This window comes from Macrobrachium rosenbergii, chromosome 4 (genome assembly GCF_040412425.1).
Source record: "Macrobrachium rosenbergii isolate ZJJX-2024 chromosome 4, ASM4041242v1, whole genome shotgun sequence".
NCBI lineage: Eukaryota > Metazoa > Arthropoda > Malacostraca > Decapoda > Palaemonidae > Macrobrachium > Macrobrachium rosenbergii.
The window spans coordinates 12,055,001-12,072,500 of NC_089744.1; the positions used below are offsets into that span (position 1 = coordinate 12,055,001).

The window sequence follows — 17,500 nt, forward strand, 5'->3', positions numbered from 1 at the left end:
TAATTTCCTTGGAAAGTGATATATTACGGAAAGAAAAATATTATCCACTTTTCCTACGTATTTCCTACACCTAATATTTCAATACCCATTTCTGTTGCGCCTTGTACTCGGAAAAATAGAAGTTCATTTGCTACTGGATTAGTTGATAAAAAACAGGGCTATGTTAGAGAAGGTGACGCTATTAGAAAATCTTTTTACCATAAGTCTTAGTTTTACGTGAATAAAGAATCAAGAGAAAGAATGCGTTTAGAATAAACATATTCTCTTCGAATATTTAAAAATATCAATATTAAGAGTAAATTTTAGTGTGAATGGAAACATTTAACAATATGAGAATATCGAAAATTGAGAAAATCTGGAGTAATTCAATTTATAAAGGCAAAATCCTAGCATCAAGAGGAACTTTAGGTCTAATGAAGAGAAAATATCAAGAGTAATCTCAACGATCAGAGTTTCACTTGGCCTTTATCTTATTGCTCCTGACACTGGCATTCCGATGAATGGTGATTTGTGATCATTCATTAAATTCACGTTTTGATGAATCTTTTATGTTGAAAAGTCTTCTTACTTTGATACATTTCAACCATAACTTTATCTTGCCGAACAGATATCATAAAGATTGTTATATGCTTTAGGAATTCGCTGGCTTTGAAATGAAGAAAAATATTCCAAATGTAAGTAATATGACACTTATAGAAATATGATATATTGCTTCATTAAACATGATTCCGTAATTAATTCTAGACTATCTTAAAAAGTTATCAATTTAATTTTTGCTCATTAAAAAAGAGACTTTATAAAATTATATTTCTTAACAGAAGAGGTGTATTATTCAATTAAAGGCATAAAAATTCTTTTCCTATTCTAAACTTTAATGAAAATGAGTAAGATCCACTAAGATGAAAAAATAAATGATAAAAATCATGTAAAAATAGCAGTTGGAATATGACAGGAATATCGCAGTAATTATAGTTTAACCAGAGCTCTGCACTCTTGTAAATAAGGTACATAACTTGGTAGGAGTTCAGTAAAAACCAACAATAAAAATCAAATATCAAATTCAGCAGAAATCAGATGTATTTTGAGCCGATTTATGAGTATGAATTAGACAGGACTCAGTTTCGACAAGAATCAAAAACTGACAATCACAAAATTTAAAACAAGTATATAGAAATAATGGGAAATCGTTTTTAACTAAGATAAGAAGGAGGAAAAATCACATTCAGAATCAAGAAGAGCTCCTAGGAGTCTTTTCAATTATTATGCAGTGGAAATAGGCTTTAGCGCCGGAGAGAGAGATTAAAACTCTTTGTGACAACAAAAATATGTGGGTTCTTTTTTTGTTATTAGTTTTAAGTTAACACGTTCAATGCTATACACTTTGCTTCAGTCCACAATTGAGAATAAAATGTTCTACGTGAGCGTGGTATTATAGATGCGTTATACGTTGTTGAACGATGATTCATTTTTATTGTGTATTTTGAAAAAGGCGTTTATGAAAAGCTCGCAAAAGTGACTGACGTAGTTACTGAAGAGAACGAAATTAAATATCTGATTCATCGAGCCCTTCTCCACTCTCAGCGATCAAATTAAAATCAATAAGGAAACAGAAGGCTGTTAAGTCAAGCATGGCAGATTTCTAAGTAAAAATCTGCTGATGAAAACCTTGTCAGCTGTCTGAGTGTTAATCCAATCAGTGGGAAAGGATTAAAGAATTATAGAGGGATGTATAAAAGAACAAGAAAATTAGATTGAGACGAGAAGGATAAAAACGAATTGAAAAATGGGAATGTACCACTTTACACCTATTTTGACTTACATACTGGCCTGTTTTCCTATTCCCCTGAATAAGGAATGGCTCAAAGAAAAAAAAATAACGGTCACTGCAACATTCATACTATTACTGCGGGAACTCTCTTCGTAGTTGAACTTCCCCAACATTAGCTGCTTCATACACTTACGCAGAAGGCTCATCAAGCGCCACGTCAAACCCCATACACTGTACACACTTCGGTCACAGACTTTTGTACTTTTGCCTTGCATGCGCTGTCAAGGTCTTTTCTTTTAATTATCTACAAAACGCCATCTCTCTAACTATTTCTAGGTCGTCTCCCTAGCACCTATGAATCATAAAGCCTTTTCATTACCCAATTGTCCTCCATCTTTTCCACATGACCTGACAAATATCAAAACAAGATTTCACATATTGTAACTTTTTTACCACGTCTTCTTTGTATCTCAAAATTTCCCAGTTATAAATTTTCCTTGCTCTTTATGTACTCGTACTACACAAACGGTTCATCTCCTCCAATTCAACATTTTTCTTTCAATAGCATTCAACATCAGCTCTTCACTTCCATAAAGAGTAGTTGTCCCAACAGTAACCTCACACTTTCCTACCTAAGCTTCCTTGGGCAATTCAAGTCTCTTAACAATCTTTTGCATAACTCCAGCTACCCTTTTTGTTGTAACTATTCAGTAACTTAGTCACCTTGCACCCCATTACAGTCCATGCATTTACCTCCTAATAATTATACGAATCTACTTTTTCCTGTTTCATCATCCATATTGATATTGACTGTCCTTTCGTTTACCCTCATAACCTTTATACATACATACTGTTAACAGTCTATATGCGGTAATGAAGAGAGGTGCATTTGTCTTCTTTCTCTTCTCACTTGTAACAAATATTTTCTCAAATTTACTGGGTTTTTTTCAACGCAATGCATTTTTTAATTGGCTGAATTCAAATGCCAAATAGCAAATAACAATAATATATTGTCACTGCTTTTGCTCATATTTCAAAATAAAATATAAATGTTACTCTTACTCTGGTAATACATGTATTAAGTTATGGTTCTGTATGAACCTCGCGTTAAATAAAAAGGTTATTGCAAAATGTTCATGTTGTTTGTATACAAGTATCAATTTCGGAAATTACCATTATTATTCTCTATTCACTCTATTCATATATTGCAAGTAAAAAACTACAGATTCTGCGCAAACATCATCTCCGTTATAGTCGTTCCAGCTCAAAATCAAAACGTAGAATTATTGGTGTTTTGTTCCTCAGTTAATGTCATATTGAAAATTCTGTCGCTAAATTATCACGGATTTTTTTCATTCAAAAACCTAATTGCCAAGCCACTGTAATTGTCTTTATTAGAATAGTACGGCATTTCATTTATTTCGTCGTATTCTCTTTATTGTGAAGTTGTGCCTTCTCCCAGGACTTTCCCTTGGCATAAGTCTTTCGAAGACCAACTGTTGATAAAGGAAAAAGAAAGTTCCAAATTTTGGAAACATTTCTCTTGCTTGAAGAACTCCGACATTATGTTAGTTGGACATGAAAAGGAATTAATTCCGGATAAAGCATATATGACTAAAATGGAGGTCACTGGGAATAAGTTATATGGTCATAATCAGTGTTCTTACTACATTTAAAAATTATCATACAAAATGAATTGCCTTTGTTGAAGAAGTTAAAACGCTAATAAACTAAGAATTTCAAAGAAAGCTTCCATCTTCTTGCTCAGACATTGTTGACACTGTTGCCAGTTTCGGAGAACATTTTTCGAAATTGGATGCGTCAATAAAAAAAAAAAAAACGTGGATGACATCTACCTCACGATTATGTTGACATCGACCATTAACGGTCCAGCAGGTCATTCTTTACTGTATGGACCTCTAGGAAATCAATAAAAGTTTAGATGAACCATGACCAAGTGCATATTCTGTTTAATTGAAAATTCTGGCGCCAAAGTTCGTATCGCTTATGAAAAACAATAGATTCCTCCAAACTGAGTCACAGTGACATCAAAAATGTCTCACGATTTGTATTTTTTCACTCGAATAAGAGTATATTTCGTTATTTTATTTTTTTCACTCAAATACAATTCTCTAGTTTCATTTTATCAAAACTATGGAATATGTTTACAAAGAGAAAACGTTTTCAAGGATAGAAAATCCTAACACTAAGAGGAAATCATATAAAGAGGAAACCAGATGTTAAGAGGATATCTAAATATCAAGAGAATGTCAATACTGTAACATTTGGAAAAATACTACTACGAAAATATCTTTATATTATGAAATAATTTTCTCACGAGCTCTTACCTGACTCCTGTCTTATCTCGGTCTTAGCTTCATCCTGCAAAAAAATAATTATATTCGTTATTTTGGAGCGGCTACAGTTTACCGGGGCAACCCTACCTTCGGCCAGTTTTCTAGTAAGATGGCAGTAAGCTCTGAAAAGAAAATTGGCAGAGGGACACACAACAAAAATGGCAACGAGACGAAAACTTATATTTATCACAAAAAATTTTAGCATTTTTTGCACATTTCTGATTTCAGTTTCGGCGTGGCAGAACGGCGTTTCGCATCTTATCCACATTTTGAAAGATTCTTGGCAAGCACGTATGCTCTGGCAGGTGGTAATTTTGCGCTGCGCGCGTTTGCCACAGGGGTTGCAAGGGACGAAATTTTACCCCTAACCTCTAGTTATCGACGATTTACTATCCTAACCAAGAGAATCCTACCGTACCCCACTTATATTATATGTATAAAAAACACACATACCTTATTCGAAATCGGAACTGTCGGACCATTCTGGCAAATTGAACGCGAGATGGATGGGAAGAACCATGTTAACAGTTTGAATTTTGTGTTAGAATGAACTCGGTTGGGTCGCATGAGGTTGCGTGGTCGGGTCAAGGTCGAACTACTTACTTATGTGGAGGGATTTGTTGTTGCGTGGTTGCCCCAGTAAACTGTAAACTACCCGTTATTTTAATAAAATTACTTTTTTAAAGGAACTGTTAATGTACAAAGATAAAGCCTAATGATGGTTCTTACTGCATAAACGAATTCAACAATAATACGTAAAAACACATATATGTACATATAACACACACATATATACTATATGTATATATATATATATACATACATATATATATATATACCTATTTATATATATATATATATATATATATATATATATATATATATATATATATATATATATATATATATATATATATATATATATATATATATATATATATATATATATATATATATATATATATATATATATATATATATATATATATATATATATATATATATATATATATATATATATATATATATATATATATATATATATATATATATATAAAGTTTTACTTTTTAGTGATGGGATGAGATATCACCTGGAATCATATTTTTCTTTTGCTTTAAAAATGGACAGTGCCAGTTAAGCTTTGATGGAATATTTCTTTGGTGTGTGGAAAGTTAAAAAAAAGATAGACGTATTTCAGTGTAGAGAAAATTCAGTCGGATTGCCAAATAATTTATTACGTCTTGTTTACAGGCCTTCTGTTTTCTTCCACCAAGATTACTCTATTATAATTTCAATGGCCCATTTTTCACTTAAGATACTTTGCTGCTTACATATTCTTTCTTAATTATAGGAAATGTACGTTTTCATGATTTTAAACAATAATTCATTTACAAATAAAAAATTCCATTGGGAATATAACTTCCTAAGAAAAAATATTTTTTTGAAGATAAAAATCTTACAAAAATCTTTCTTTGCCCTGTGTGTCTTCAGAAGCAAAAGCCAATGAGATTTTTCACCTGTGGTACTCTGCAATTTATATGTTCTCTCTTAATTACACGAATGTACATTTTCATGTTTTCAAACAATAATTCATTGCCAAAGAAAATATTCGCAGTGGGAATACAACTTTAAAAGAACATTTTTTCTCAAGAATAAATCCTTGCAACACACCTTTCCATTGAATGTCTATTCAAAAGCAAAAGTCAACGAGATGGGCAAACTGATGCACTGAGCCAGGGATGTAGATGGCAAGAAAAAAAAATGCGGGGGCGGATGGGAGCCGCTGGGGGTTTCCCGGGAGGAAAAAGTGGGACATTTAATCAAATCGAATCGATGTTTCTGCATCATGAAGCATCGAGGGTTATGAATCAGGAAAACAGAAGCGGCAGGGGCGACACAAAATCCACCTAGCGGCAGAGAGATGAACTGAAGAAGAGCGGAGGGCGGTGTTATTGGTCAGACGAATTGTCTTTGACTCAGTCCTACCGAGGAAGGAAAAAGAAGATCAAGCTCCCAAATGAGTAAGTACTCTAAACAGGGGAAACCATTAGACAATAAAACCTTTGATGGATTGGTTGTATAACATTGGATATGACTTTCAGAAGCGCATTTAGCTTTCTTAGATGGACGATCTCTGAATACCAAAAGTGTTGATGGGAATGGTAAGTTTCAATGCAAGATCACCTCAGAGATTTGAAGAATTTAGTGCGGAAGGAGACGGAACTTTAGCTTGGACACACTAAATTCGATTAAGATATGGGATCTCAAGTCACATAACTCTGCTTTATACGTGTTCTCCTTGAATTTCATAAATACTTTGACCATAATCAGTGCTCTTACTATATTCAGCAATTATCATACAAAATGAATTACCTTCGCTGAAGAAGTTAAAAAGCTAAAATAAAATTTGACCTTCAGTGAAAGCTTTCACCTTCTTGCTAGGAAATTGTTGACACCGTTGCCAGTTTCGGAGAAAATGTTGCTAAACAGGATGTGTCAATAGAAAAATATCGTGGATGACATAAATCTCGTGATCATAATAAGATCGACCATTAACGTTTCCTGCACGTCATTCTTTACTGTATGAACCTCAATTAAAGCTTAGACGAACCGTGACCGAATGGTCTGGTGCCAGAGTTCCTGTCGTTTTTGAAAACAAGACATTCCTCCCAAACTGAGTCACAGAGACATATAAAAGTATATTTTGTTATTTCCAGTTTTTTCATTCGAAGAAAAGTATATCTCGAATTCTCTATTATTTTACTCAAATAAAAAAGTAGATCTCATAATTTTTATATTCACCAAAATAAATTTCTCTGAACTAATGATGAATAAAGAATTAATCAATTATACTTAACACAAGTAACATTAACGAGAAGAGAAAGAAAAATTTCTCCACTAAAAGCTTGAAAAATATCAAAATTCTAAAATATTCCTATCGAGAGAAAATGTTATTATGGAGAGAAAGCTCTAACACTAAGATGAAATCACATAAAGAAGTAGCCTGAAGTTAAGAGGATATCTAAATACCAAGAATATGTCAGTTAATATCTGAACAATATACCAAGATAATATCTATATTTCAAGAAAAGATTTTGTCAAGAGGAGTCTTACTAGGTGGTAGGAATATTCATGAAGGAAGCCCATTGAACTCTCTTTCATATATTGTATTTTTTATTAACATTTTACAGTAAGACCTTTAAAGGAGTATAAAAACAGCTAGTTAACTGGCAACAAAGCTTTACAATAAGATCACTCTAAATATTTACATAAGCAGCTTACGACAACAAACTCTCATTCGTTCACTGAACGAAAATGACACAAAACGCGTGAACTGTTACGTCAGGTTTTGACTGATGGTTCAGTATAAGGCGAAAATTCTACACCCAAAAACTTGAAAAAGAGACAGCAATATTTTTTTTAAACGTTAGCAACCCCTTTAGGATAATCTTGTGGAAAGTGAGATGAAGTAAATATCTTTTCCTTTGAACATCCTACGAAATTCGTACAATACGAAGATTAATTTAACCTTAGATATTAAACAATATTTAGGCTATAAAATTATGTGAGAACATATTCATTTCTCTCTCTCTGCAGCTTCAGAGTTAACAATAAAAGTTTGTACAGACCTTCATATCATTGGCACAATTACGGATCATCCAACATGAGAAATTATTGTTATCCTATCCTTCACGCTCTCTCTCTCTCCTGCCTCTTACGTATATCTTAACCATCTCCTTCCTTTGTCCTTCATCGTCTCTCAGCTCCTCCTTATCAAGCCCTTGACATCACCCTATCAAACAACTCCATCACTTTTATCAGAGGTCTCATTTTCCCTTTTCTTCTAAAGCTCATTAAATCAATTGAAATAATTTAAATACTTTTCAATGCGCTCAATTCTTTTGTGGGAAGGTTTCAATTGACACAATTCTCAAAATTAGATTGAAAAGCCCTTCGGACTCAATAGCAAATGAAGGGTTTCCTATGTCTTGTCTTACCTTAGTTAGGGTTCTTTAGAATTGATTTACCAGAATGTATTATTAAGTGACTGCTCTTTGGAACCATAGGTGGCTATCTTTTAGTGAACTTAATTCTTAAGCAGATACCCTTCTTCTAAATAAATGTTGTGCTCATTATGTCCTCTGGCAATTGATTTTAGTGTACGAAAACTTTCTTACATTATTTTATGACCTTTTAGTAACTGTCCTTCAGCTTATTAACCTTTTGGGAACTGCTTCTCTTCTCAGGGAACCATTAGGAAAACGTCCTTCTTGCAAACACGCCACATCCTTTCCGTTTATCTAATCCATAGAGGAATTACTCTCTCCCTTAATTTTTAAAAGCATTTTTCCGTTTCGTCTTTTGGAGGATGCGCGTTTTGTCTACTTAACCCATCAGCAAAGGTACTTGAATTGTTTAACCTTAATATAATTACCAGACCCTTTCTTTATTTTTACCCACTGGTAACTTACTTATACCTTCATGACCTTTAAAGCCAAAAAACGTTCCCCGCAAACACAAACACACACACACTCTCTCTCTCTCTTAGATGATTCGGAAGTGTCTCGGAACGTATGACGTATGGACATGTTTCCCCAAAAGTTGAGTAAAATCTGTCGCCCTTCCTTGATCGATTTATTTGTTTCTATGAACATATGCTTTTGTAACTTGTTAATCCAAGTGGTAAGAGTGTTCTTGGAAAGCAGAAGAGAGGGATTACGGAAATCGTCCACAGGTTGAATTAAAATGTGGCAGCCAGCCCCAATCATCCATAATTTTGGGGGTTTTATGGATTATAATATCTAATGAGTTACCTTTTTTATTTATATTCTCTCTCTCTGTCTCTCTCTCTCTCTCTCTCTCTCTCTCTCTCTCTCTCTCTCTCTCTCTCTCTCTCTCTCTCTGTTCATTTGATGATTTCTACGCGTTGTTATAAACAAACTTAAGAAATAGTTCCAAGCATTCTATCGTTTTTTCTTATCATAATACCATTTTTAGTTGGCTGAATTCAAATGCCAAACAGTAAATCTTAATGAAGAATTATCGTTGCATTTTCTCGTATCTCAAGAATACAAAATAATAAGTGCCACTCTTTCTCAGGTGATATGTGTTAAGTTATGAGTGTATGAACTTAATATGAAAATAAGAAAAAGAATTTTTTTCGAAAGAGCTCTTGTGGTTTTATTCTTGTATCAAAATAGGAAATTACCATCATTTATCTCTATTCACATAATGAAAGTACAAAACTACTGATCGTGTGAAAACAAAATTAGTCTCATATTTGTTTTAGCTCAAAAATAAAAAGTAAAATTATTGTTGTGTTGTTCCCCAACTACTGTAATATCGACAATTCTTTTTCCTATTCAGACGCTGGAAATGCTCAATTTTCACGTACATTTTCATTCAAGATCACCGTAGTTATCCTTACTTGAATCGTATGACAGTTTTTCTTATTTATCGCATTTTCAAAGACCAACTGCTGATAAAGGGAAAAGAAAGTTGCAGACTCTGGAAACTTTTCTCTTATTTGAAGAAATTTGGATCTTATGTTAGTCAGGAAGAAGCAGATATGAGAGAAATTGAGGTCACTGGGAAATAAGTTACATGAAAAGTCAGTCCAGTGGAATAAGCAATTTGAAAAAGATAAGCGGAGACCACGTTGTTGCGAAAATAAGTTAATGAAAATAATTTGAAAGAAGAATAAGTTAAAAGGTAAGTAATATATGATAAACAAATTCAGTCTTGAAGGTATTTAAGGAAAGTTGAGTTCAGACTGAAATAAAATTATGGAAGAATAAGTGCAACATTAAAATAGAATACGAAGGGAGAGAGGAATAACTTTGAAGCCAAGAAGAATAAAGTCAAGAAGTTAGGTGAACCTATATATTGTCATAATTCATTTTTTTCTTTCGTACATTGTATATCTTTTGGTAATTTCAGCGTAGTATTTCATCTCCAGGAAAGTATCTCCTCTTGTGACTTAGACATTTACTTGTCAAATACAAAAAGGAACGATTGTGATTCATTTATTAATTTATTTATTTCGTATTACGGCAAAATTTTATTAGAATTATTCTGAAAGTTTTTATTGTTTCCCCTCTGAAAATTTGATTTAATGAGTATGTGCTCTGCATCTCTTACCTGCTTTGCATAATTCAGTGCAAAAGTGTGGTCTTGTGCAACACGGTTACTGCTTCTGCTTCATGCAGTTTTTAGTTTCAATATAAGTTTACTTTTTATCTGAAAACATGCAGCCATTCAAATGATTTTTTATACCGATTGTAAACAACTAATCTGGATAAAATCCCAGGACAGTGCAGTGGTTCGACACTTGACACTCGTTGTTAGTTTGTTACCTGACCCAACGTGACCCGGTTGCAACGCATTTGGCAAGACCAGAGTTACAGAACAAACAAAAGCTGCTGCATATGCTTTTAAAAATAAATGTCATTAACGCACAGGGAAAATTATATAAATAGTGTCATAGTGTCATTAGTCTTATTTCGAGATATTTAAATCCAAACAATTACACGGTGCGTCGTATGTTTAAGGATCTTGGGATCAAGAATATGGGTCTATATAAAGGACGGATTAAAATGAATAATCAGACACTGATAAAGTTACGTAAATGCAATACTATATATACAGACACAAACTCTTTACCTCTCTCTCTCTCTCTTTTCTCTCTCTTTTCTATCTAACTATTTATCATATATATATATATATATATATATATATATATATATATATATATATATATATATATATTTATATATATATATATATAATATATATATATATATATATATATATATATATATATATATATATATATATATATAATATATATATATATATATATATATATATATATATATATATATATATATATATATATATATATATATATATATATATATATATATATATATATATATATATATATATATATATATATATATATATATATATATATATATATATATATATATATATATATATATATATATATATATAATATAATATACATATATATTGTAAAAGAATAGCGCCAAAATAAGCTAATAAAACATCCTCCTTTCTGTTTTGCTTGGCCGATAGATAGGCCTCTGTCTATTTTGACCTGTGTAAGTGCAGCAAGTCGAGGGATGGGTGAAGACAGGAAATTCCAGAGGGTAATTAAAGGCACTCCCTAGCAGATAATCCTCGCCTTGGGCAGTATCTGGCTTGGCGCTCTTTCTTGGTACAGGACCAGCGACCTAGGTCAAGCCATCGCCCCCCCTACGCCCGAGCAGAGGCCATAAAAGGCCCCAGCGTGCTCAGGTCGGCCCCACACCAGCTTAAGACACGATGCGATAAAGCCACACTCAGACGTTTCCCCCGCCCCCCTCGCCACCACGTGGAACGCTGCCTTCGTCAGATCTTGGTCAGGCCCTTAGACATCGTGGCGAGTATTCTTTTACCTTGTTACTGTGACGTCCACGCAAGCAAATTCCTCTATGGCCACCTGATAGCATCATAAGGCGCCCCGTCACCTCTCAACTGCTCATCGCTCACGTGCCCGCCCAGAAGGCAGACCCTTTATCTCCAGCCCATGTGGACTGCTACTGCCGCTTTTGGTGAGGTTCGGAACGAAGCCCGAGCATCAGTGCCAGCGCTGAAACCCTTGTAGTATGGTAAAGTGCCCTGAAAGATCACCTTTAATCACGTTACTTTCGCGTTGGTTCATTTATTAGACTGTTGGGGCCAGTGCCTTTTCCTTTTCCTGTATTCCTTTGTTCAATCCCGGCCCACGTGCTTGCTGCACAGTGTTCAAGTCATTAGTCAAGCCTTGAGGTTGTCCTTTGGCGCCTTCAGTGCACCCCTGAGCAGAAAGCATTCTCCAATTCTGGCAGTAGACTGTAACCTGTGTTCCATATCGTTTCAGACGGACGATAGTAGCAGACTTCCCCTTGGCGCTGTTCCTTGCAACCCCAGCTTCCCTCCCCACCCTTGGAGGACTTTCAACTGAAACAGCAATTTAACTTTAATTCATTTTCCTTTGAACTTGTCTGTTATGTCAATATACCTATTTTTGTACCCACGCATTTCACACATCTTCCCTTTGAGTAAGAGCCCTAAGCTCCTGCATAACTCCTTTTGCTTTCTGTTTTATATGCTCCTGGTTATCTTACAAGGTCACTGTAGAGTAAAATAATGAATTTTGAGACTTAATATCTACCTGCACTAGGAAACATATATATATATATATATATATATATATATATATATATATATATATATATATATATATATATATATATATATATATATATATATATATATATATATATATACATATATATATGCAATATATATATATATATATATATATATATATATATATATATATATATATATATATATACACACACACACACATATATATATATAAACATATACATGTGTATATGTATGTATATACATATATATATATATATATATATATATATATATATATATATATATATACATATATATATATATATATATATATATATATATATATATATATACTATATATGCTTAAAAAATCACAGTAAATGCATGTGACTTCAGTGTATAAGTGAATCCCACAGGAAAAAGACAGGCAGAAGTTCAGTACGAAGTGCTTTCACGTTTATTGACGCATCGTCGGGGCACAAATGAGACGCAAATATAAAGAAGGTTACAAAGTAAACAAAAAGAACAAGAAATACCAGATGGTCAGTTGTCAAAGGGTAATAAACAGAAAGTCAATCCAGGATAATCCGGGATCAAGCTATCACAAACTGAACCTAAGACCAAACAAAATGACATACTAAAGTTTAGGAAACAAAATCCAAAAACATGTATAACCTTGAATACCAGATGGTTAATTGCCAGGGTTAAAAGAAAAAGGTTAATCCACGGCAAATCCGGGATCACGCGGTCACAAACTAATCCAAATATATACTTAACCATAGGAAAACGGAATCTTACCCATTCAAATTGCAGTAATGTATAAAATTAATATTAATTTTGCTTATATTTATCAACTTTTTTAATTATTAAAGCATCAAGTTTAAATAAACCAAGACTTAAATTTAGAACACTTTCATTATTTGACTTAATAAAACAAGATTCGATGATATTCCTTTTAACTGTGTCATTGCACATGACTAAAAGGTCTTGCTTTACTCAGTTAATAGGATGATCTAAATCTCTCGTATGTACGAATAATGCATTCGATACTTGGCCAGTTCTCACAGAATATTGATGTTGTTTGATTCGTTGTGAAAGTGGTTTTCCAGTTTGTCCATAATATATTTTATCACATTTTCTGCAAGGAATTTCATAGATGAAGCCAGAAACATCTTTAGGAGAATTTTTTAATGCTAAACTCTTAAACATTAAAATTACTGAAAACAACATTTTTACAAATTCCTAGAATTTTAAAGCTTTTCAACATAAATGTTGTTGTCAGTAATTTTAATGTTAAGAGTTTAGTGATAAAAAATTCTCCTAAAGATGTTTCTGGCTGCATCTATGAAATTCCTTGCAGAAAATGTGATAAAATATATTATGGACAAACTGAAAACCACTTTTACAACGAATCAAACAACATCAATATTCTGTGAGAACTGGCTAAATATCGAATGCATTATTCGTACATATGAGATTTAGATCATCCTATTAACTGGAGTAAAGCAAGACCTTTAGTCCCGTGCAATAACACAGTTAAAAGGAATATCATCGAATCTTGTTTTATTAAGTCAAATAATGAAAGTGTTCTCAATTTAAGTCTTGGTTTATTTAAACTTGATGCTTTAATAATTAAAAAGTTGTTGATAAATATAAGCAAAATTAATATTAATTTTTATACGTTACTGCAACTTGAATGGGTAAGATTCCATTTTTCCTTATGGTTAAGTATATATTTGGATTAGTTTGTGACCGCGTGATCCCGGATTTGCCGTGGATTAACCTTTTCTTTTAACCCTGGCAATTAACCATCTGGTATTCAAGGTTTATACATGTTTTTGGATTTTGTGTAAGCCTAAACTTTAGTATGTCATTTTGTTTGGTCTTAGGTTCAGTTTGTGATAGCTTGATCCCGGATTATCCTGGATTAACTTTCTGTTTATTACCCTTTGACAGCTGACCATCTGGTATTTCTTGTTCTTTTTGTTTACTTTGTAACCTTCTTTATATTCTGTCTCATTTGTGGCCCGACGATGCGTCAATAAACGTGAAAGCGCTTGGTACTGAACGTCTGCCTGTCTTTTTTTCCTGTGGGATTTGCTTATATATATATATATACAGTATATAAATATATATATATATATATATATATATATATATATATATATATATATATATATATATATATATATATATATATATATATATATATACAAATATATATATGACATTTTTTCACACCGTGATTTATATACAATCATGAAGCTACAAATGTCAAGTTAATATCAAATCCACACTGCCTCTGCCTCGGGAATATCGGGGAATTTATAAGCATAAATCCTGAGGCAGTCCGTCCATTTATCACTTATAAATTCCTTCGGTGATACATTCCCATTATTCCGAGGCATGATTTATATTATATATATATATATATATATATATATATATATATATATATATATATATATATATAAATGTGTATGTACATACTGGTTATAAATAACTACAAACGGCAGCCCTAATCTGTAACTTCAACCGGAAGCACAAACCTAAGTCAGCGCAACAGCGTTGTAGAAAATATTGACCCTAGGAATACGGAAAAATGTGTATCTCTTGAAATGTTGACAGCATTCTTGTCATGCAAAGGTCATCTGAAATATTCAGGCATCGGTATTTCTTAGCCATTTATCTTCTCTGAAAACAACAGAACTGACTAGTTGTGTGTGTGTGTGTTTTTTTTTAATGAAGAGGAAGATTTCATTTTGCATTAAAAATGGAGACTGCCAGTTAAAGTTTGATGGAAAGTTGCTGTGATATGTGTTAATTCAAGATATAGATGTATGGTGACGTATTTTTTTCAATATTCAAAATTCAGTCGTATTGCACAATAATTGATTTACTTCTTGCTGTATAATAATTTCAATGGCCCATTTTTCACTCGTGATATTCCGCTGTTTATATATTCTTTCTAAATTTTACGGATGTATAGTTTTAAGCAGTCAAAACTAATTTATTTCTAGAGGAAAAAATCCCATTTGCGCTATGTACGACAATCATCAAGATCGAATCACGCAACGGATCGTGATGTTTTATTGTCAACCAAGTATTGCCAATTTGGCAACACATTTAGCATTGTATGTTTAGGCACACGTAAAAATACTCACATGTATTATCATTGCCAGGAGCAGTAGGGAATCTGTAATCTTAGTATATATATACATACTACATTCAATATAATCTCTGCTGCTACATAATTAATATCATTGTTAGGATATTAGTAACTGTATCTGGCTACAGTGGTAGGGGAAACAAGAAGAATAACAACACACGCCGACACAGCTCCTATCTCTGTATCCCCTTGTATACTTTGTATACTTTAATTCATTCAACAACTTATACTGGGACTTACACCCAAAGAAGACAATATACTAAAGAATTTTGTTGTCCTCAAGAATAAATCTTGCAACGAACCTCCTTTGCACTGAATGTCTTATCAAAAGTAAAAGCCAATAAGGATGGTCGAACTGGTGCCCAGATCCAGGGCCGTAGGAGGCATGAAAAACAAGTGAAAAATGCGCCGAAGTTTGTTCGACGCAATCGAGTTTTCTGTACAGCGTATAATGTTGTATGAAACTCTCAGCTGCGGCCCATGCAACTTTCAGCCAGGTCCCGGTGGTGGCCTCTGTTGTTGGCACCTATAACGGTGCGAGACGCACGTTTATCATTAACTTTAACCTCAAGTAAAATAAAAATTATTGAGGCTAGAGGGCTGCAATTTGGTATGTTTGATGATTGGGGGGTGGATGATCAACATGCCAATTTGCAGCCCTCTAGCATCAGTAGTTTTTAAGCTCTGAGGGCGGAGAGAGAAAGTGCGGGCGGACAGACAAATAGCCATCTCAACAGCTTTCTTTTACAGAAAACTAAAAAGCGGGGGCGGATGAGGGTCGCAGGGAGGTTTCCGACAGCACAAAGCTGGACGTTTAATCAAACAGAATCAATATTTCTGCATCATAAAGCACTGACGTTTATGAATCAGGAAAAAGGAAGTAGCAGTGGGTACAAAACCCACTTAGCGGCAGAGAGATAACCTGAAGAAGAGCGGAGGACGGTGTCATTGGTCAGACGAACTACCTTTGACTCATTTCCGTAGAAGAGAGAGACAGAAGTTGGAGGTCCCCAAATGACCTAATAAGTACTCCAAACAGCAAAACCTTAAAACTTTTGATGAATTACTTCTGTGACAATCTTATGTATGTAAGCATTGAATCTGATTTTCAGAAGAGAATTCAGTAATTTGAAGTACCCAATCTCTTAAAAAAACTGAAGAAACTATACCACTAAAAGTGTTAAGTGTTGAAAGGAGTGTAAGTTTTACCACATAATCACCTCAGAGGTTGAAGAATTTAGTGCTGAAGAAGACAGAACTTATGAATTTCAGTATTTACACTCCATACTACAAGTAAAGGCTTAGTATACCGGCGTCAAGAGATATCCGTAAAACCAAAAGCTTGATTAACATCATTTCTATAATTCGCTAAGAGGGAAAAAGTATAACTACCAAAGGCAAGGTCGAATTTTCCTTGGAGTGAATATCCATTAAAATCCAAATGAAGTTCTTAGAATGGCTGAAGCACTTTTCAAACAGTTTATTACAATTATTTATAGTATATTGTGTTGTAGTTCTCATTATACCATGGACAATGAATGAAAAATAAAATCTACTGGTATTTTGACGTCCAAGTGCAACGAATTATTCTCAAAATGTTTCAACACATTTGGACAGGGAAATCACTGCGTTTTCGACTTCCATCAAACACCGCTACCAGTACAGTAAATTTCACAGTTTTCGTCCTTTCTATTATGCAGCTTATTTTTTCTTTCAAAAAGGCAGGGTTTAAATAACCTTGAATTAATGCCCTTGCTTACAAAAAAACACATCTGGCTCGAAGCAAAATGATTGCTTTCAATAACTTAGCCACTAGGGCAGCGAGCCAGCCCCAAAAAATAGGAAAGGCTGGAGTCAGGAAGGGCATCCATCCGTAAGACGTCTGCCAAAACCATTCATGAAGTAATCAGTTCAATATAGACCAGCTGGAAGTGGCTCGTTAAAACTAGCAACTTCGTCTAGGGATTAAGCTGAGAAGACGAAGACTGTCATGAGACCTTCAG

General features: G+C 33.5%; 1 long non-coding RNA gene across 1 annotated transcript in view; it reads right to left on the reverse strand.

Annotated features, from left to right (window-relative positions):
- Positions 1 to 17,500, reverse strand: part of LOC136838311 (uncharacterized) — a 318,032-nt gene that overhangs the window by 230,796 nt on the left and 69,736 nt on the right. The window contains exon 2 of the long non-coding RNA XR_010852931.1: positions 4,117 to 4,150. This is a non-coding gene — a long non-coding RNA (uncharacterized lncRNA). The remainder of the gene's footprint in view (positions 1 to 4,116; positions 4,151 to 17,500) is intronic.